The sequence below is a fragment of the Pelodiscus sinensis genome, chromosome 6, assembly GCF_049634645.1.
Source record: "Pelodiscus sinensis isolate JC-2024 chromosome 6, ASM4963464v1, whole genome shotgun sequence".
NCBI classification, from domain to species: domain Eukaryota; kingdom Metazoa; phylum Chordata; order Testudines; family Trionychidae; genus Pelodiscus; species Pelodiscus sinensis.
Genome location: NC_134716.1, coordinates 13,948,716 through 13,971,681, shown reverse-complemented (window position 1 = coordinate 13,971,681; position 22,966 = coordinate 13,948,716). Strand labels below are relative to the sequence as shown.

Below are 22,966 nucleotides of genomic sequence, written 5' to 3'. Positions count from 1 at the left end.
GGAGCAGGTTCACGTGAAAATCAATTGGTCCGGTGAGACCCCCACTCCTGAGCTTCCCCTCCTCCTTCTTCCCCTGGCTTCCCCCTTCCAGCTCCCTCCTCCCAGATTTCCCCCTCCCCTCTCCCACCCTCTCTCTCTTACCCTTCTTGCCTCCTTTCCACAGTCTCGACAGTTTCATTCCCACCCACCCCCCACCACAAGTTTTGTTAAATAAAGACCATTTGTGTTTATGAAAAAAATGCGTATTTTATTTTACATCAGGAAAGGGGGTGGGGAGGGGAAGTGGAAGGACTTGCGGGAGGAATGAGGCACAATCAGTGAGATTGTTAGTGCTCCTCAGGGTAGAAGCTCTCCCACAGGGCCTCCTGGATACTGACAGCCCCCCAATGGACCTCCCAGATGGTAGCCTGGATCGCAGCAACATGTCCAGGAGAAGCACCAGAGTGCCCAAGGGCAGCTCCGGCTCCATGCTGCAGAGTGCTGTGGTGTCCCAAGTGAGGGTAAGCAGAGCACGCAGAGACAAAATGCTTTGCTGTCCCTCATCGAGGTAGGCAAGCAAGCAGGGAAACTTAAGAACCAGCTGTCCGGAGGGTGAGGGGGGTGGTCCCTTTAAGCACAGGCCTCAGATAGCCTCAGGCACCAGCCACACAAAGTAAATCCTGAACTGATGCCCGGCCGGACCTGGTTCCGGCCGGTCTTAAATGCAATTCAGCGTCCATTCAGTGTGGACGTGCTATTTCAAAATAGCAAAACGCTATATCGAAATGCATTGTGTAGATGTGTTATTTAGTTAATTCAAAATAGCTTATTTCTATTTCGAAATAGCTTATTTCAAAATAACACTGTAGTGTAGACATACCCTATGGCACTACAGTGAGAACTCCTCAAACATTAGTGAGGCGAGGGATGTTACTATCTCCATTTTGCACATGGTAAATTTAGATACAAAAAGATGAAGTCAAAACGAATATCCATTAGTTTTCAGTGTCCAATTTGAGACACCTGGAACCAGATTTTTCAGAGAATGAGCATTACATAGTACTTTATATATTCAAAGCACAGCTCCTGTTGACTTGAGTTGCAGCTGTGACCATCAGAGAGAATGAACCAGATGAGATCAAGAGATTGCAATTCAAGCCACCAGAAGATGTGTGACAACCTATGAAATGTCTGGTGAGTTGCCTAGCATCATACAGGTCAGTGGTCACCAACCAGTAGACCAGGCTCTACCAGTAGTTCTTAGAGCCTCTGACAGGTGATACTGACTGGTTTGGCCAGGAAGCTATGGAGCGCTGGTTGTTCAGTCCACTCTAAGCACTATCATGTCCTCCCACCACTTCAATCCTCCTACCACTGTCATGCTGCTCTTGCCCTCTGCCTTGGAGCTGCCCCCCTGGAAGCCTCCTGTTTGCTCTGCAAGGTGTGGGAGGGACAAGACGAAGAGCTCTCATGTCAGTATCCCTCCTTCCCCCACTCCTGTACCCCATCTCCACACACAGAGAGAAGCAGATGGATGAAGCTTGGCAATACAAATCTCTTTCACTCTCACACACTGTGTGTGTCTCTGTCATGCTCACAAACACACACTGTCCTTCACTCTTATCTCCTGGCCCAGCACATATGTGGGAGGTTGTTGTTACTTCTGTTACTGCTTGCAAAGTGGGTTATTTATGGGTTTTGACTGGTTTGTGCAATTCATAATTTTCATTTCTCTCTTATGCTTACATTTATTTCTTTGAGCAGTGAATTCTAAAATACTGACCCTGTCGTGGCTAGAGTAACTATCCCTGTGGTAATTGCTGCTTCTGGATGTGGCTGGCATGTCCTTGTAGTCCCTGAGAAAGGCAGAGCAGGGTGCCTCCGCATGCTGCCCTTGCCTGCAAACACCACTCCTGCAGCTCCCATGGGGAACTGTGGCCAGTAGAAGCTGTGGGCTCAGTGTCTGTAGATGAGGGGCAGCACATGGCTCCATGGAACCATTGATGTACATGCCAGCTGCTTTCAGGAGTGGTGCAGGACCAGGGCAGAAGTAACCCTTCCTTAACCACACTGCTCCACCACCCAGAAGCCGTCTGAATTCAACCGTGTCCAGCCAAAGCCTGCTTCCTGAACCCCTGTCCAGCCCTGAACCTCCTTCTGCACCCAACCTCCTGCCCCAGATGTGAGTCTACCCACACCCAAACTCCTTCCCAGAGCTTATATCCTGAAAATCCTCCTAGAGCCCAACTCCCTGCCCTGGGCTAAGCCCAAAGCCCCTCCCACACCCCAAACCCCTTGACCCAAGACCAGAGGCTGCACCCCAACCCCCAATCCCAGCCTAGTGAAAGTAAGTGAAGATGGAGGAGGAAGTGGAATGGAGTGAGCAGGGTGAGGCCTTGGAGAAAGGGCAGAGCAGGGGTGGAGCCTCAAAGAGGGGCAGGAAGGAAGTGGAGGACGTCTGCAGGAAGGAAGTGGAGGATGTCTGCACTGCCACCCTAGTTCGAACTAGGGTAGCTAATGTAGGCATTCAAACTTGCAAATGAAGCCCGGGATTTAAATATAACTACTGTTATTCTACCTGCAAGGAGGCTTAATGGTAGTTCGAATTAGGAGCTTTAATTCGAACTACCTAGTCCGTACCACATGTAGCCGCAGGGTGTTCGAACTACGGGGTATTTAAAAATGGCGGCACCCAGGAACATGCAAATAAAGCCTGGAATATTTAAATCTCGGGCTTCATTTGCAAGTTTGAATGCCTACATTAGCCACCTTAGTTTGAACTAGGGTGGCAGTGTAGACATACTTAGGGGTATTAGGGTTTGAGGTAGATCTTACATTGCACTTAAATTGAAAAAGTGATCTTGTGGTTAAAAAAGCTGGAGACCACTGATATAGGAACTTTGTGACAGCAGAAGCCTCCATGCCTACCTCAACTCCCTCCTGACTACACCAATTTCGGGGTTTTTTTTGTCCCCAGCTTCTGGTCCCAGACTACCCCTTCTGCCCCTGCCCTCCATTTCCAGATATTGTCCAATCTGCATTTAAACCAGGTAGTTTCCTGCTGCCTCCCATTGCCTGGGTGCCAGCAGTGGCGGCAATGAGAACACAAGGCAGACTCCCTCTTCTTAGTTCTAGTGCTCAGTCCTGGCACAGGCTGAGCAACAGCAACAAGGGAAATACTAATTTTGTCCTAGGGCTGAACAGTACAGCAACTTAGCTTCTAGAATCTCTACTAAGCCTGTGGGAACTGTGAGTTTTCAAAGACTTTGAACTTGGCCAAAATTTTGGTAGATTTTACCTCACCTCTCTCTCCCCTGAAGTCCCTGCTCCAAAGCATGGATCTTCTGAAAGAAAACCGCTATAGAATATGGAAGTCCTATTTCTGGTGAAAGAAACCACCAAACAGCTGAACCATTTTGGCTTAAATTTTCCATTCACTCAGAAGGGACACTTAGCATGGAAAATTTTGACCCACAGTGAGTGCAGGGGGATCCAACCCCTGATACATCCCCATGCCAGCTCCCCACCCCAGTAATCCCCAATGCAATGTCCCTTGGGGGAAGGGATGCCATGTGTGGTTTGGGAGGGTGTGTCTGTCCCTGCCCCCCACCCCCTTCCCCTCCCCCTCCCCCTCCCCCTTCCCCTCCTCGGAACTCCTGGGCCAGATTGCAAAAATGTTCAAGCTATAGATGGCCTGCAAGACATGAGTTTGAGACCCCAGCTCATGGTTTGGTAAAGTCTGAACAACTGAAGTCAGTTTGAAATGTAAAATATAAGTAGTAATAGATGGTAGTAGCAGTGACATCTATAAATTAGGCTTCTAATGAAATGATTGGATATTGAGCCAGAGATCAGACTTACACATTTTTGGTGCTTCATACTGATTGTATTTTCAGTTGGGGCAAAATGCATGCATTTTAATTTAACTAATATGTATCGACTATTAACTGTGAAAATAAAGCCAGTATAGATACCATAACTTTCAGGGGGAAGGAATAGTTCAGTGGTTTGAGCATTGGTCTGCTACACCCAGGGTTATGAATTCAATCCTTGCAGAGACAATTTAGGGCAAAAATTTGTCAGGGATGGTACTTAGTCCTGCTGTGAAGGCAGGGGACAAGACTCAATGACCTTTCAAGGTCCCATCCAGTTCTAGGAGATAGGCAATCTCCATTAATTTTAATAGCCGATGAGAAGAAAAAGTGTATTTTCTCAACAACTGTTATTTTTATACATTCAAGGAGTTCTTAAAGCAAAACACAATTTATAGTCTAATTTCTCTGTAAAACTAAGAAATGTTTATCCAGAGAATTCTCCTCTATTTTGACTTTTGTTTGCTCATATTTTAAGCTAACCTGACAGAACCACCTGTGAGTACTACAGGTCAGCTCCTTAACACATGTAAATTAGCATTGCTCCACTGACATCAATGGAGGTAAATGGAGCTATGCCACTTCAGAACACATGATAAATCTAGCCTATTTATTTTTTGTCTCCTTTGGGCACAAATGACAGTCACCTCTGCCACCTGGCATGCTTTATAATAAATGAAAGACTGTTCAACAAAACGGTAAAATTCTACTGGCACAACAGTTTTCTGAATGAACACCTTTATGCAGAGATCTGTGGCATAGACAGAAAAGTTTTCCCCAAGATCAGCATTTTGTAGAAAGCACTAGATTTGACATCAGCATTTTGCAGTAAGCACTAGAGCTGACCTTTCTATTTGATGAGAGTATTGAAAAATAAAAATGGAAGTACATGAAAAACAATTGGAAACAAAATGTCTAAGAAAATAGGCTGAAGGCATGTGTGTTCACAATGTTCATGACAGAACATCCTACAATACTGATCAGTTACGTTTATTTTTTAGTTAGAGAAGATTATAATAGCGTATGTTTCCCATAAAAATAATCTCATAAGTAGGTCAAAAGGCACTCAACAGATTTGCAAAAATTAGATAACCTAAGATGAGAAACAAATAGCCAGAAACCAGAGAAATCTTTAGAGATCTGGGAGTGGAGTCTAATCAGATCAAGAAATGGAAACTAGGGTTGCCAGATAGTTTCACAAAAAATACCGAACATGGCAGGGGAAAAAAAATTGGTTGAGTAATTTTTTCCATCCGAGAAAAATAGAAAATACCAGTATTTTTTTTTAACTGGACAGAAGACAATTGCCCTACTGTCCAGGTGAAAACCAGACACCTGGCAACCCTAACAAGTTTTCATTGAAAATGAATATATATGTGTGCCTTCTTTGTGCTTTAAAGTACAACTTTTGTGTGTGTGGACACCCTGTCTGCCTCCCTCTCCCACATGCCTCTCAGACTGGGGCACTGGAGCCCTTCACGGCCTACTTCTCTCCCTCCCTCCCTCCCAGTGCTTTTGGAGTGCCAGAAAATGCTTGACTTGCACTCCAAGCTCAGGAAGGGAGGAGGAAGAACAGGGATGAAAAGCCACAAACAGTTTTCAAGTGTTCAAGTTCTGGGAGGAAGGGGGAGCAGCAGATGGAGTGCCAATCAATCTTTCATGGTCTCCAAAAGTGCTGAGAAGGAGGAGGAGGTGTGGGGCCCAAGTGCATGAGAGACATGTGGGGGAGAGGGGCAGATAGGGGGTCTGCAGGCCACAGGTGGAACCCTAGTGGGCTGCAGGCTACTTACCACCAGCTTAGACCCTTTTGCCCTATACCTGGGTATTTGCACACCAAAACAACCAGTTATCCAGCTAGGAAATGGACTAGATGTGCATGAAAACTGTCATGTCAATATACTACTGCAGTAATTGTGCAGGCAAAGTAGGTGTAGGATTTTTTGGGTTGTTCCCCCCCCACACACACACACACACACACACACAAATGCACAACGGGTATGAGGCAGGTGAAGGTAATGCCTGCCCAAAAACTTACCCCTCCCCCGATTCAGCACATCTCCCCAGTCTCCTGGAGCTGTCTGGGCTTTAGCCCCTCCTGGAGGGAGGGGCTGGGACTAGGCACTGCCTGCACTCTTTGGCCAGAGGAGCCCTCTAGGGCCGGCCCTCCCACTGGGGCTGAGATAGGCTAACACTGGGACTGTACACTGGAGGAGGGGTGGCTGCCCTTACACCTATGCGGGGGTTGGGGGGCATAGGTCTCACGAGGCCTCGAGAAGAAAGGATTTGGGTGGCCTTCCCCAGGGCTAGGTTCACTCACCACCCACACACTTGTCCACACAAATGTGCAGCTGACTCTTTGAAACTCAGACTTATGACTATTTTACATTTATCAAGTATAAATCTTTTAATTATTTCAAATGGACTACAGTTCTCACCTATCACTTTTCTTCCATAGTCCTATGGCTTTAAAAAAAATACCAAAAGGTGCAAATGAATTATTTGGACACAAAAAGAAAGGTTAGTCAGTTAGTTATCTCATGTTTATTGCACTTACATTTGGTTACGAATGGAATTCCCTTGTCTAAGTTAGTAACAGAACACTGGCCCCTGTATTAAGACACCAATGGAGACATTTTCTTGTAGCTGCCACTGTAACAGAGGAGAGTGATCAATGTTAGCTCCATTTTTCTTTCTGCTGTCTTCTGAAATGCTATTACAATGCTGTTTGACATTACTCTTTCTGATGCCAAAAATTCAATACAATGGACTACAATCCTTTTTTTCCTATTTGATTTTACAGGAAATGGAAATATTAATTCTCTAAACTCTTAGTAATTACAATGTATCTTAATAATTGAAGGTAAATATGTTTTCCATTAGATCTGTTACATTTGAAAGCTTCTCCCGATGTGAATGCCCATCTAGCCTTAAACATTGTGTGCATGAACTATAAACACTACTTTAGTGACAGCATTGTTATCCAGCACTTTAACCAGCATTGCACCCAGCCACAATATCACTGCATCTTCAGGCACGCATGCCTGTCTCCCACAATGGCAGGTTGGGAAGGCAGGGCTTCTGGCAGCCGACTGACATCATCAGCAGGTGCATCCTTCCTCCATAGACTACCTTGAGCTGCTGGATCTGCTGGTAGGAGGAGAGGGCAGAGCAGTAAGCTTTACTATTTGGCACATTTAATTCCAGGTTGGACCTCCCTAGTCCAGCACTCTCCCCAAATTTGCCAGTCTGGGGAGATTAGGCTATGGAATCTCCCCTCCTCGCTCAAGCCCCAGCCACTGTGCTACTCTGATGGGCATTCTCTATGGGTTGCTGGTCCAGCACTGGCTGGAGGGACTCTGCACCCTGGCCATCAGGACTTCTCTCCATGGCTATGTCTAGACTGCAAGCCTCTTTCGAAAGATACTTTCGAAAGAGCCTCTTTCAAAAGAGAGCGTCTACACTGCACGCGGAATTTCGAAAAAGCAAGCCGCTTTCTTTCGAAAGAAAGCACCAGTGAGTCTGGATGCTCTCTTTCTAAAAAGCCTGTTTGCTTTCAAGAACGCCTTCTTTCGAAAGAGCACTTTCAAAAGAAGGTGTTCTTCCTCGTGGAATTAGGTTTACCGCCGTCGAAAGAAAAGCCGCATTCTTTCGATTTAATTTCGAAAGAACGCGGCTGCAGTCTAGACGCAAGTGAAGTTTTTTCAAAAAAAGGCTACTTTTTTCGAAAAAACCCCTGAGTCTGGACACAGCCCATCTGGCTTCAGTCTGGCCATAGTAGTACTTCATGTCCCTGTAGGGTTGCCAGATACTTTCACCAAAAAACCCAAACAAAAAAATTGGTTGAGCAAAAAGAAAGAAAAAAATAAGGTTGCTGCGCTTTTAAATCCTGAGAGTCTCATTTCCCCCACCTCCGCCAGGTGAAAAATGTCCCCACCGGCCTTTCATCCAAGAAAAACAGAAAATACCGGATATTTTATATGTCCAGTATTTTCTGGGTATTTTTTTTTAAAAAAACCAGACAGGGGATTCAGGCTGTCCTGGTGAAAACTGGACACATAGCAACCCTATGTCTCAGGCTGGCAGGATTCCCTGTTCCCAGCCAGCAGGGTTTCTCTTCAGGCTGATCTCACTCGGGCCAAGGCAGGGATCTGTACCCTTGGGGGCTGGCCCCATTCTGTTAATAGGAGCTGTGTGCTCCCTGCCCCCAAGCCGCTGATCCTGCAGGCTGCCAGCCACTGGAAATCTCTGTGCCTGGGTCTCTTTGGTCATGCAACATTCTTGGTCCTGTTGGACCACAGATGTTGCCAGTCCAGAGAGTACCAAACCATAGAGGTTCAACCTGTAACGGGCAACCCCAGTTCCCCATGAGTGCCAGATAACAAAGCTTTCACTATATAATGATTCTTTCCCCAGCTTGCATGCATGTTTTATTTCCTAACATAAGATGGGAATGAAGATCATGATGTGTTGTGAAATCTTGATATTTTTATGGCAAAAGTCACCAGACAGCTCATATATTATAGTTTACATGTTGCTTTTCTTAGCATGTGAGCTCTCTTCAATCTTTTGAAGAAATTCTGCTTTGTTTAGTTGTGATAAAAAAAAACTTTTTTTGAGATTCTGGCAAATGGTGAGAGAGTTTGCTCTGCCTCTAACTCTGTAGAGCAGGGGTGGAGAACCTTTCTTGGGTTGGGAGGCCACTGACCCACAGAAAAATCAGTTTTGTAGGGGGCTGTGGGAGCTGGAGTGCTAGCACAGGCTCCCAGTGCTGGGGTCAAGGAGCCCTGGGGGCCAGATCTAGGCAAGCTGGGGACATGTCTCGGTATTGGTCTGTGCAGTGTAAAATAAACAATTTGTCCAAATAACAGACTTTATTTCTATGTCACTGACTTTTCCTTCACTAGGAAACTAACCTGCAAGAACCAAGCATTTCCTAGAGCTTGGCAGAGTGGCAACGGCACCATGAGTTGACCAGCTTGCAGTTCTAGCTGCATGATTCTTAAACTAGTTACATGAATTGTACAAAAGAATGGCACAAGAGTGTGCCCAACATCTCTTCCCTTAACCTTCCTTGAAGAGAGGGGCCAAGCAGACTCAGAGTGCAAGGACTATGCAGGGCTAGGGCTGTACATGGAAATGTTGTTCCAAAACGGGGAAGAGAAGGATTGCTATTGAAAGTATGCAGTATGGAAACAAAGTCTGATGCACCCTTCTTGAAAGAGACAGCTTATCTGGAGCCGCTGTTGTTCAGTGCTCTCTTCAGAGGGCAGGGACTTGGAACTCTTAATGTGACTTCTCTCCCAACCTCCAGGTTGACTTTATATTAGGGCTGCCTCATGACTAAAAAAGTAAATCGTGTGTGCCTCCCTTTTGAAACACTACTGCAGCATTTCAACAGAGCAGTGCTGCATAGAGCCCGGGATCAGCTAGAGTCCCCAGCTGATCCCGGACTCGATGCAACGCTGCCCCTTTGAAGTGCCGCAATGACACATCAAAGGGGCAGTGCATCAAGGAACCTGGGGTCAGCTCGAGTGCCCAGCTGATCCCAGGCTCTGTGTTGTGCTGCCCCTTAGAAACGCTGCTGTGGTGCCTCAAAGGGGCAGCACATTAGGAGACGGGGATCAGATGGGCACTCTAGCTGATCCCTCATAGGGAAGTTAAAGACTAGTTGATTATAGTCAGTTGCCTAGTGGACTAGTCAATTCCCCCCACCCTTTGCTGGCTCTGAAGAGGTACTTCAAAGTGGCAGCACTGCACAGCTGTGTGGCGCTGCCTCTTTGAAACCCCAAGGTGGCATTTCAAAGGGGCAGCCATGGAGCTCGGGAGCAGCTGGGGACTCCCTAGCTGATCCCAGGCTCTGGGAGGTATTTCCCCAGAACCCGGGGTCAGCAGGCAAGACCATGACCCTGGGTTCTGCTGCCACAGAGAGCCTGGGATCAGCTGGGAGTCCCCAGCTGACCCCAGGCTCCACTGCTGCCCCTTTAAAATGCTGCTTCTGTGCCTTTCAAAGGGGCAGTGGAGCACGGGGTCAGCTGGGGACTCCCCAGCTGATCCTGGGTTTTGGGTTGCACTGCCCCTTTGAAGAGCTGCAGTGGTACTGCAGCTCTTCAAAGGGGCAGTGCAGCATTAATGCTTACAATTAACGCATTCAAAAAATTAAGGCGTTAATCCTGGACTGCATTAATCGCAGGCATTAACACATATAAAATAATATCCCTACTTTATATTTGTATTTGTTGTTGTGGCTCCTGGCACATTGGGGCTCAAATCTGGCTGGTGCCTGTGGATGTGAAGAATACTAGAACAGATGTCTAATGGCTGCACATAAATGGAATAGGGCTGTGTTTTCCAGTAAAAGCAAAGTCTCTAGAGTGTCTTTTCACCTTTTAGACTGGAAGTGTTCTAAAGCTTCCTTCTACCAGGAATTGGCTGAAGTTCTTTTACATCCATTCACTGTGATATATTGACATTGTGATACACTTGGGTTAATCTCTAGGGCGGGTGCCCGTAATTGCAGACAATAAGGATTACGCTTCTGTGACATCTTGAATCATTAAGGAGTGAAGTAGTCTTTTAAAGACTTTCATTTGAAAATAGGATTTTAAGGAAAATATCTGTGGCTAAATCCTATTAGATTCAGTGGAAATATCATTTAAACTGCGCCCTTTAGAATTAGAGTGCTCGATGAAACAATGCATGATATATTGGCCCTTATTGAAGGACAAGGAATTTTTTAATCTGTTTTAGAGTTCAAATTAAAGTTACACAGTACAAATATAGGGGCCCTAATATAAAGTTCAGTCTGATTTATAAAAGTAAAAGCTTTTGGTAGGAATTGAGATATTAAATAATTGTTTTAAGAGAGGCTATAGCTACTAGTCTCTAGCAGTATCTACTATTCAAAGAGACTTTAACATCAGATTACAGAGAGAAACTTCAGAACTTTCATTCATGCTTAAATTTGGTACTTTACGAATGGGCCTTAAGGAAGATGCTCATTACCTTACACATTTTAAATACAGTTTCCCCACTTATCACCCCTGATTAGCCATTCGTTGACTTATAAACAGCTATTCCCTCCCTCCCTCGCCCCAACCTTCTGTTCTAAATCTGATTTGTCAGTTTAATAATGTGTTCACTTTTTTCCTTGTATTCCTTTGGTATATATGGTCATGCCAATTCTCTTTGGGTATGTCTACACTTGCCCCCTATTTCAAAGTACGGAGGCAAATGAAGCGTACTGAAGTTGCAAATCAAGCGCGGGATTTAAATATCCTGCATTTGATTAGCATATTCGCAGACGGTCACCATTTTAAAATGCCAGTCGCCAGATGTAAATTGGTGTGTGTAGATGCAGTAGTCCGATTTAAATCCTTTCTCTCGAATTAACTGGTACCCCTAATGATATTTAAATCCCGCGCTTGATTTGCAACTTCGGTATGCTTCATTTGACTCCCTACTTCAAAGTAGGGGGCAAGTGTAGACGTACCCTTTCAGAATATGTTCTGAGGAAGTGGGTCTGGCCCATGAAAGCTCATCACCTATTAAACCATCTTGTTAGTCTTTAAAGTGCTACAGTTTTTCCTTTTGTTTTAGCAAGATCAGACTAACACGGCTACCTCTCTACTACCTCAATTCTCTAGAACAGTGTTTCTGAACCAGTGGTACGAGTATGCTTGGGGGTATGCGAGAGATGTTTAGGGGGTATGTCAACACAACTGAAATTTGGAGAAAACCAAATTTTTGTTTAAAGTTTTACAGCGTTTCATTATTTTTGTACTTTTTACACCCAAAAATGTCATTGCCTGCCCAGCTACGATTAAGTTATTTAAACAAGTGTGTTGCAATGGTAGAAAAAATGTTTGTGTGTCTGATAACTATAGGTACTGGGAGTACTTAGGGTTTTTTTTAAAGGGGTACTTTATAAAAAAAGTTTGAGAAACGCACTGCTCTAGAACACCCCTCTGTCATCTTGTGCCTGCTTCTGGTGGTGGAGTCGTATTAAAAAGATCAAGTTTTTAGCTTAGCTTTACAGAGCAATTTTTAAAATGCAAAACTAAAAATTCTTAGAAAATATTTACTGATGCTATTGATGAATTACATTGCCATAGGTTTTATACATTCCTATTTTTAAGGATAAATTGAAATATCATTGAATAATTGTTTTTATATTGTCTACTTAACATGATGGGAGGCACGCTTAAGAATGGAAGCTGCAGAGGACACTAAATAATGTTGTTGTAATTAGCTGCTGTACCTAAGGGGCAAATTCTTATATCAGCAAGAATATGAAAATCAAGGCCCCAATTCAGCAGTTGTCTTAAACATGTGCTTAGTCCCCTTCCTGAATTGGAGCTGGAGACCTGAGACAAAGGTCTTTCAAGCAGATTCTCTGCTGAGGAAAATTACCATTTACATTCGACCCGGAGTGTCACCTGAAGAAGTGGGTTGTGCCCACAAAAGCTCATGATACCATCTACATGTTTTGTTAGTCTTTAAAGTGCTACCAGGCTATTAGTTGTTTTTTTAAATTTATCCTGTACAGACTAACTCGGCTACCCCCTGAAGTTTTTGACAATTTACATTGTTAGCTAAGGATCTGCCCCATAAATCGATGGGAATCTTTTCATTGACTTCAATGAGCATTGAATCACACCATCACTACAAAAGACATTTAGCATTAGAGAATAGACCCAAAAGAGCAGTTTCTCTAGCTGTTCACCTTCTTCCCCAATCTTCAAATCACTGATTTTTCTCTTGTCATACAGTTTCCTTAGGGTTGCCAGATGTCTGGTTTTCGACCGGGCAGTCCGGTAATTGCATCTTCTGTCCGATAAAAAAAAAAGAAGAAAATACCGGACATGCAAAATGCTTAGTATTTTCTGTTTTTCTCGGACGGAAGGCTGGGGGGGACATTTTTCCCCTGCCACATCTGGCAGGGGAGAGGGGTGGGATGTCCCTGGGGACACTTTAAAAACTTCTCCCAGTCTCTCCTGCTGCACGGCCAGATACTTCTGTATCCTCTCCTGCGCGTGGGAGAGGCCCCACAGGAGATCTGGCCAGAGGGAGAAGCTCCACGTGCTGTGGAGTCCTGCTGCGTGTCAGCCAGGCAGCAGTGAAAGAGGCTGCCGCTCCTTCCCGGGCTCAGGAGGCTGCCAGCAAAACTCCTTTAGCGGCGAGCAGAATGACAGGAGAGGGGAGGGAAGGGAAGCCCGAGCCCCTTCCCTGCATGGGGCACCTTTTGGAACTAAGGGGAAGCCACAACAGGGCCAGCTTCTCCCTTCCTCTCCTCTCCCCCCCTTTTCCCTGAATAGGCAGGCTAGCCTCTGGCAGACTGCAGCCTTACCAGTTAAGGAGGCATGCAGGACTGGAGGGAAGGGGGGGGGGGAATACCTTGCAGGAGTGGGAAGGAAGAGAATCACCCCCAGCCCCTTCCCTGCATGGGATGAATTTAGGGAGGAAGGGGTGGCCACATCTGGGCAAGCCCTAGAACTCCTTCTCTGCAACAGGCTGGCTGCAGCAAGGAGCAGTGTCTTGTAGCCCTAGCTAGACCTACACTGGCGGCAATGCCTCCTTAACTGTTAAGGAGGCATGTGGAACCTAAGGGAAAGGCTTTGGGGGAGGAGAGAGAGGAATCCCTTGCAAGAGGGGGAGGGAAGGGAAGGGAAGCTCCCCCACCCCTTTCCTGCATGGGGTTAGAGTTGCCAGGTGTTCGGTTTTCACCTGGACAATTGGGCAATTGTCTTCTGTCCAGTTTAAAAAATAATAATAATAATAATAATAATAATAATAATAAAAACCCAGAAAATACCGGTATTTTCTGTTTTTCTTGGATGGAAGGCCGGCGGGGACATTTTTCCCCTGCTGTGTCTGATGGGTCCTTTTACTTTTTTTGCTCAACCAATTTTTCCCCCCACCATGTTCAGTATTTTTTGTGAAACTATCTGGTAACCCTATCTGTACAAAACCATGAGATGCAAAACCAACTTTTCAGGAGTCAAACAGCAATGTCTTTTACATGCACTGTATCCAGCTGGCACTTTACAAAATGCACAGCAAAATAAAACATACTTTGAGGGCTGTGGGAAAAGGAATACAGAGGACAAAGCTCTTCAGAACTGCCTTTTGGTGTCTGGTTCCACCTGTGAATTGTCACATGCATTATGGAATGCAGGTTGGAGTTTGCTAGGTGATGGCACAATCTCTGATGTGTTCCTGTTTCAAAGACAAACAGGTTGCACATAAGTGCTTCCAATTAGGTGCATACAAATCTAAATTATTGGTCTTATGTATTTCTGCAGAATCCAGCACCAACAGAACCTTATGGCCATCTTACATAACGCTGGATAGGTGTCACTTGGCAGATATTTCCAAAAATTCACTTGTTCTTGAAGCTTTGATCAGAGCAGTCTCTCAAACAATGTCAAAAACTTTTTTGCCTCATATTTAGAATTATCTGAAAAGGAGATAGAAAATCTATTCTTTATCTTCTAAAAAAGGTCTGTGTATTACTCGAAACAAAATTTCCTGATTCACTTAAAAATAGAAATAAGACCCATCCATCCCAATACAAACATACTATGCAACACAGTTCTCTAGTTGTGCCATAACTTAATTGATAAGCTGCTTTCTACTTTTGTCCTGCCTCCTTGGTCAAACACTTGAAAATAATGAAAATGAACTATGACTGAACTAAAAGTGGGCTGAGCCTTTTCTACAACTAATGAACTGAAACACAGTAATTCCCACTTTTCCAAGTGGTCTGTGAAACATAGCATTCCCCACCATAATGTGCTAACTAAACCAACCACAACTGTTCAAGAAAAAATTAACATGGCATTAATAAGATCCCTGCTGTATATCATTACCGAAACCTATTCTAATAAACAAAATATTTTGTCATTTCCCATCCCCCATCTGCCATTTATTAAGATGCTGACATCTTTAAGGCTAGGCCCTTGTTTTCTTATTCATCTATGAAGTGCCAGCTACACTTTTGGCACTATAAATGCATACATTAAAATTATAATAATGCACAGTATCGGTATATCCCAAATGCTGGCTGAAATCAACTGCATGCATCAGCTTCATTTCACTCATAATAAATAGGGTACTGTTTTTTAGTATGTGAATGACATTTATCAGTGAAGTGGCACACCATTGTAAAAACTAGGAGTCAGGAACACAATGCAGATCTGTGATGCTCTATATGGGCTTTGTGGCTGTGCACCAAATCTAGTCATCTTACTCCCCATTTTTAAGTTTTCTGCAACTCTGATTAATATAATAAAGGTTAAGTGGATCCAGTGGTCTAAAGCTGCCTTTCCGTACAGAAGGGTTGTGGAAGGGTGATGTTTATAGGCAAGAATAGCAGCCATGAACAAGCAGCCTCTGATCTGTGAGTTGGAGGATTACACACTCCACCTCCAATTCCTGTTAAATTCCCTGTATGAAGCCTATTTACTCAAAGCAGGTAAGGAAAGTTGAATAACTCAACAGGAGCGAATACATCAGATGACTTTATTGTGAAATATACATGAAGACTTCAGAATAGTTCTGTAAATAATTAGTTCTGTATGTAAGAGAGCACTATGATTGCTCAGAACTCCAGTATTTAGAGGGACAAAAGCATGTTGAGAGTCTATAGGTCAAGTTTAGAGTGTAAGCAACAGAAGTGACGGTGTAGTTGGTGTCTGCTACAGGCTGCCGAATCAGGTGGATGAGGTAGATGAGGCTTTCTTCGGACAACAGAGAAGCTTCTAGATCTCAGGCCCTGGTTCTCATGGGGGACTTTAATCATCTTGACATCTGCTGGGAGACCAATATGATAGTACACAGACAATCCAGGAAGTTTTCGGAAAATGTTGGGGATAACTGCTTGGTACAAGTGCTGAAGAATCCAACCAGGGGCCGTGCGCAAGTTGACTTGCTGCTCACAAACAGGGAGGAACTAATAGGGGAAGTAGAGGTGGGTGACAACCTGGGAAGATCTCATGATGGTAGATTTCAGGATCCTGACCAAAGGAGGAAAAAAAAGTAGTAAAATGCACACCTTGGACTTCAGAAAAGCAGACTTGGACTCCCTCAGAGACCTGATGGGCAGTATCCCCTGGGATGCTAACATAAAGGGGAAAGGAGCCCAGGACAGCTGGCAGTATTTTAAAGAAGCCTTATTGAAAGCACAGAAAGAAACCATTCCAATGAGTAGCAAGACAAGCATATATGGTAGGAGACTGGATTGGCTTACCAGGGAAAATCACTGGTGAACTTAAGCCCAAAAAGGAAGCGGAAACTTGGGCAGATGACTAGGTCAGGGTAAAATGTATAGCTTGAGAATGCAGGGGAGTTATCAGGAAGGCAAAGGCGCAATTGGAATTGCGACTTGCAAGGGATGTGAAGGAAAACAAGAAAGGTTCTATAGGCATGTTAGCAAGAAGAAGGTAATCAGAGAAGGTGTGGGGCCCCTACTGGATGAGGGCAGTAACCTAGTGACAGATGATGTGGGGAAAGCTGAAGAAGTACTTAATGCTTTCTTTGCCTCTGTCTTCACAGACAAGGTCAGCTCCCAGACTAATGTGCTATGTGATGCAATATGAGACAAAGGTGGACAGCCCTTGCTGGGGAAAACAGGTTAGGAACTATTTAAAATAGCTTAATGTATATAAATCCATGGGTCCAGACTTAATACATCCGAGGATACTGAGGGAGTTGGCAAATGTCATTTGGTCTTTGGCCATTGTCTTTGAATAAGAAATAAGTGGAGATCAGAAGAGATCCCGGATGATTGGAAAAAGGCAAATGTAGTGCCCATCTTTAAGAAAGGGAAGAAAGATGGTCCAGGGAACTATAGGCTGGTCAGTCTAACTTCAGTCCCCAGAAAAATCACAGAGGGGATCCTCAAGGAATCCATTTTGAAGCACTTGGAAGAGGGGAAGGTGATCAGGAATAGTCAGCATAAAGTACAAGATGTGCCTCACCAATCTGATTAGCTTCTATGATGAGGTAACTAGCTCTGAGGATGTGGGAAAGTCAGTGGATACCTTGACTTTAGCAAGGTTTTTGATACGGTCTCCCACAATATTCTTGCCAGTAAGTTAAGGGAATGTGGATTGGATAAATGGACAGTAAGATGGACAGAAAGCTGGCTGGAAGGTTGGGCCCAGCAGGTAGTGATCAACGGCTCGATGTCAGGATGGTAGTCAGTTTCTAGTGGAGTGCCCCACTGTTCGGTTCTTGGACCAGTTTTCTTCAATATCTTTAGTAATGACCTGGATGAAGGGATGGATTGCACCCTCAGCATGTTTGCAGATGACACTGCCCTAGAGGGCAGGAGGAGAGGTAGATACGCTGGAGGGCAGGGATAGAGTCCAGAGTTATACAAATTGGAGGATTGGGCCACAAGAAATATGATGTAGTTCAACAAAGACAAGTATGGAGTTCTGCACTTGGGACAGAAGAATCCCAAGCATCAACTGGCTAAGTAGCAATTCTGCAGAAAAGGACCAGGGGATTACAATGGATGAGAAGCTGGATATGCGTCAACAGTGTGCCCTTGTAGGCAAGAAGGCTAATGACATATTAGGTTGTATTAGAAGCAGCATTGCCAGTAGATCCAGAGATGTCATTATTCCCCTTTATTCGGCTCTGATGAGGCCACATCTGGAGTATTGTGTCCAGTTCTGGGCCCCCAATTACAGGAAGGATGTGGATGCATTAGAGAGGGTCCAGCGGAGGGCAACCAAAATGATAAGGGGAATGGAGCATATGACCTACGAGGAGAGGCTGAGGGCGTTGGGCTATTTAGTCTGCAGAAGAGAACAGTGAGGGGGGATTTGATAGCAGCCTCCAACTTCCTAAAGGGAGGTTCCAAACAGGCTGGAGAAAGGCTGTTCACAGTAGTGATGGATAGCATAACAAGGAACAATGGTCTCAAGTTGCAGTGGGAGAGGTCCAGGTTGGATATAAGGAAAAACTTTTTCACTAGGAGGGTGGTGAAGCACTGGAATGGGTTACCTAGGGAAGTAGTGGAGTCTCCATCCCTAGAGGTGTTTAAGTCTCAGTTTGACAATGCCCTGGCTGGGGTGATTTAATTGGGACTGGTCCTGCCTTGGGCAGGGGGCTGGACTTGATGGCTTTCTGAGGCCTCTTCCAGCTCTATGGTTCTATGATTATATGCTGGTGTCATCCAGTGAGGTCTTCCATAGGTCCTTTTCCCAATTCTATTTAACCAAGGAACTTCCTTTATGTTGTTGTTCTGACCAAACCTCACACAGTAAGCGGGGGGTGGGAGGGGTTCCATTTTCCTTTTCTTATTTGTACTTCTGTGCCCCATTTGTCATAGGCTGTTTTTAGGGCATGTCTTCACTTCATGCTGGATCAATAGGGAAGTGATCAGATAGTGGATGTCTATTTATTAACTCTATAGATATGATAAATTGACTGCTAACAAGTCTCCCTTTGACTCTGATATTCCCCTCAACAAGAAACTTAAGAGAAGTGACTGGGAGAGTATCTCCAGAGTATCAACACACTGCAGTGAATACACCACAGTAGCTAGAACAGTTTATACCCTTCCATGACAGTGCTCCAGGCATATGAGTCATCCCACCAAGTCTCTGTTATCCCAATCAAATTGTAGTTTTTGAACTGGGCCAGGGCCTCCAATTTTTTCTATTTGTTATCCAGGCTTCTCGCATTAGTGTACAAACACCTTAGATAACCAGTTGATCGCCTTACCCTCTCCATTCGAATCAGGGGTCCTCCTTTGTTGCTCGTTACTCTTTGCTTTTCTTCCCGGTATCTGACTTCCCCACTCCCCTCAGGGTTTTGGTCACCGTCCCCCAACAAACCTAGTTTAAAGCCCTCCTCACTAGGTTTGCAAGCCTGCCCGCGAAGATGCTCCTTCCTCTCTTTGTAAGGTAGATCCCATCTCTTCCTAACAATCCTAACAGAGTCCCATGGTCGAAGAAACCAAAGGCCTCTCTCCGACACCACCTGTGCAACCACGCATTTACTTCCTCAGTCCGATGAACCCTACCCAGTCTTTTCCCTTCAACAGAGAGGATGGACGAGAACACCACTTGCGCTTTGAATTCTTTGATCCTTCTTCCCAACTTTATGTAATCCGCAGTAACCCGCTCAAGGTCATTCTTGGCCGTATCGTTAGTTCCCACATAGAGAAGCAGGAAGGGGTAGCAATCCAAAGGTTTGATCAGTTTTGTAAGACTCTCAGTCACATCCTGAATTCGAGCTCCCGGTAAGCAGCACACCTCTCGAGATTCCAGGTCTGGACGGCAGATGGATGGCTCAGTCCCTCTTAGGAGGGAGTCCCTGACCACCACCCACCTTCTTCTTTTGGGGGTGGTGATCATGGAGCCCACATCCATAGGATTACGCAACCCATGTCTTCCAGTAGAAGTGTTTCCCTTCCGATTTCTTCCTTGTGAGGTCCCTTCCAAAGCATTCACCACCACAGAGCCTGTGAAGAGAGGCTGAAAGTGATTACTTACCTCTGTAGGAATGCTGGATTCGTGTGCTGGCCTTTTTTTCCTTCTAGAAGTTACAGGCTGCCAGTTCTCTTCCTTGTCCTGTATTGTCCTCTCTGGCTCTTCTGCCTGCCTTGCTTGCAGGATTAAATGCTGCCTTCTATCGAGGAAGTCTTCATCCTCTCAGATCGAACGGCGGGTCGACACTTGGGTCTCCAGTCCTCTAATTTTTTCCTCCAAAATGGCGACCAGCTTGCACTTAGTGCAGATGAAATCCCTTCTTTATTCCAGGAGGAAGACAAACATGGCACATGCTGTGCACATAACAGCAGACCTATCACCATCCATACCTGCTATCCTGACAAAGGGTATGGTCTACACTGCCACGAGGAGTAACAGTAGTTCGAATTAGAGAGGCTAATTCGAACTACCTACTCCGTGCCGCGGGTAGCCGCGGGCACGGAGTCCGCACTAACGGGGATTTAAAAATGGCGGCGCCCGGCAAAATGCAAATGAAGCTCAGGATATTTAAATCCCGGGCTTCATTTGCAACTTCGAATGCCTACATTAGCCACCCTCATTCGAACTAGGATGGCAGTGTAGACATACCCAAAGGGTTTAAAGGAAAGGCAAGAGTACTTCGCCCCCTTCCCTCTCCCCTTCCAAACTCCCTCTCTAAACTCCTGGCTTGCAATCATCTGTTTGCAAGCTCCCTGGTTGCAGATTCACTCCTTTATAAAGCCCTGGAGTCCCTGATAGTCCCTCCTGCTACCAAGGCTCAGCCAATCAGCAGAGGCTACTAGATTTCAAACTTTAATTAGAAGCCAACAGTTTCCAGCTCCCAGTCACAGCACACACTCCATGGGGCAAGGAAAGGAGAAAAAAAAACCACACCACACTCACAAACACAAACTCAGCACAAAGTAAAAGAGCCCCAAACACCACACACACTACAGACAGCCACTTCCCTCAAGAGTCCTGTAGTCACTGGTCTCTCAGGGTATGTCTACACAGGAAAGTTATTTTGAAATAACAGCAGTTATAGCAAACTGCTATTTCAAAATTAATTCAAAATAGTGGAGCGCTTATTTCAAAATAGGGGGCCTCCAGCCCTTCCCAGGGTGCCCTGGTGGCCACTCTGGGCACAACCAGGAAAACTCTTCTGATCCTCCCCAATCCTGGAGCCCTTAAAGGAGTAGACTCTGGCCACAGTGCCTGTGCCAGTTCTCCACATTGATACTAGCCTGTGAGGCCGAGGACAGTCTGGGGGATTACCTAAGAAGCCTGGCACAAGGTGGCAAACAGGGGTCTTCCCCACCCCACCAAAATGGCAGGAGTTGTGGGAAGCAGAGCTACCGCACAGCCTGCTGCACTGCACCACCCATCTGGGCCATTCTGCCTCTCCTCCACTCAAGACTTGTGGAAGGACATTGCTGACTTGGTCCTCTGCTATGGTCATACTATAGCTCTATCCTTTCCACTGCATTAGTGTCCCACGCCAATAATGGCAAATAAACACATCTTACTTCTTCCACGGCCCACAGTGCTTCCAAACAGACTAAGCACCTTCTGCCACTGCAAATTGAGCTTTTAGTCAATCTTGGATTCTATTGAATTCACTGATTGTCTTTATAATCCCTAGCACAAGGCTTCATCCCTAGAATCATGCCCTTCTTTCAAGGCCCAAGACAGGAGACAACTCTGTTCCTGTAGCTTTTCTCACAGTTTCCACTCTGCCTGGTTCCTCTTTGGGACCTCCTACAGAGCAGAAACTCCAGGCTAACTCTCTCCTCTCAGCGGTACTAAATTTTTATTTGCTGAATGTCTGAAGTATCCACTGAATGTGGAAGTATCAGGTGCAACAAAGTGAAGTTAATAGAGTTATCATTCTTTACTTAACCCCTTGTTGGCCAGTGTAGGATTTATACATGCTATAGCAATCTCCCTCTATATGGCAATCTTCCCTTCTTTATCTATTGTTTTTGACTTCATATGTTTTGAAGAGAAAGTTCAAAAACTGAAAAGCTATTCAAGGAGCAGAAGTACAGTTTAAATAATCACTTAAACATCCCTACTGAAAAGGGCTCAAATGATTTGCTCTGGTTTTCAGCTCTCAAACCATTGTAACATCTCTTCCCATTGTAGTTCCTGTTAGAAGAAATGCAGTGTGAAAACTTTCTTATAACCTACAAAGTAAAATGCTTTTAAGCACTTTATAGCAAGAGCAGAAGATCCAGAATCCCAGCCTTGAAACACAATGAAGTAAAGAAGGTTGCTGGCAAATCAGCTTTGAAATCCATTACTACATAGACAACATCACTTACTGCTTGTCTTTATTTACCTGGAGATCGACACTGTGGAGATCAATTTACTGGGGTTTGATATAGTGGATCTAGTAAGGACCCACTAAATTGATCACTGATGACACCCCCATCTACTCTAGTTCTCAACTGGGTCACGAGGAGTAAGAGAAGTCAACAGAAGACTGTCTCCTGTCAGCCTCCCACAGTGGGGATGCAGCAGAAACTTGACCTAAAGGTATGTCAACTTCAGCTATGCTATCCACGTAGCTGGAATTATGCATCTTAAATCAACGTTCTCCCTTAGTGTAGATTTGGGCTTAGTAGACTGACCCCTTGGGATTCTCTACCATTAAACACCACTTCCACATTATGGGGGGAAAAATTCCCTTAAATGCTTAAAACCTAGGAAACAAAGTATTAATCCTTGACAGTGTCCCCCCAATACTTATCAAGTTTCCTAATAGCATCATGAAAGCCCATAAGGCCAGTTAATAAAGTACTTAAACATGTGCTTAAATTTAAACAAAGCTCCCATTTGAGGCCATGGAATTTAAGTGCCTAAGTGGTCTCAAGAATTCGGAAGGGGGATACGCTGAAACTTCAAATGCCTAACACTATAGTATGTCAATGGGTTCACTTTTATCAATACTTCTGTGACATTTTTCAAGGAAACCTCAAAATGCTAGAGCCGTTTTTAAAATTATATTCAGATGCATAGGTGGCTGGTAACCTAGCCATTGGGAGAGGCTGGTCTCCCCTTCCAGACCCTTGTGTCCGAGGCCTGGCCCTGTTCTTCCCCTTCTGCCTTCCCTGTTCCTTGCAGAAGCCCAAAGTGTCCCCACTGTGGTACCCAGGCCTAGTATTCCAGCTCACCAGCCTCAGAGCGCTTGCACGATTATAGCACCAGCTGCCCAAAGTCCTTGTGGGGAGCCCCAGCCAGACTGGTCCAGGACAGAGCACAGGCAAGTGCAGGAGCGAATCTTGGGGGTAGAGCATGAGCCAAGGTATGATAGCTGCCGCCAATGTTAAGACGCTTTACAAGTTTGTCTTCCTCATCTAAATTCTCCTGTCATATGCTTCTCTGATGCACTGTAATTTTTACTTACTAATTTGTCATTCATTCATTCATTCATTCATTCATAAGCACTAAAATAAAGCATATCCATGGCCTCAACTTTCATAGCCTTTTAACATATGGGTACTCTGCTGGCCACCCTCAGGAGTCATCATTTTTAATGATGAATTACAGACTTTTATTAGTAATGCAGCTACTTTATTTTTCCACTTTCTTTAGAATTTTTGGATGAAAGCCATTCAGCCTGTATGT

General features: G+C 44.9%; 1 protein-coding gene across 5 annotated transcripts in view; it reads right to left on the bottom strand.

Annotated features, from left to right (window-relative positions):
• LINGO2 (leucine rich repeat and Ig domain containing 2) overlaps positions 1-22,966 on the bottom strand; it is an 831,708-nt gene that overhangs the window by 797,742 nt on the left and 11,000 nt on the right. The window contains exons 2-3 of one of the 5 annotated variants that reach the window (XR_012904604.1): positions 12,574-12,677; positions 6,095-6,500 (exon numbers count right to left, since the gene is read on the bottom strand). The exons of 2 other annotated variants lie outside the window; for them this stretch is intronic. The gene's annotated coding sequence lies outside the window, so the exon portion shown is untranslated. Of the gene's footprint in view, positions 1-6,094; positions 6,999-12,573; positions 12,678-22,966 lie in introns of those variants that run through there. 2 more of the 5 variants (XR_012904602.1, XR_012904603.1) reach the window with 2 other exon arrangements.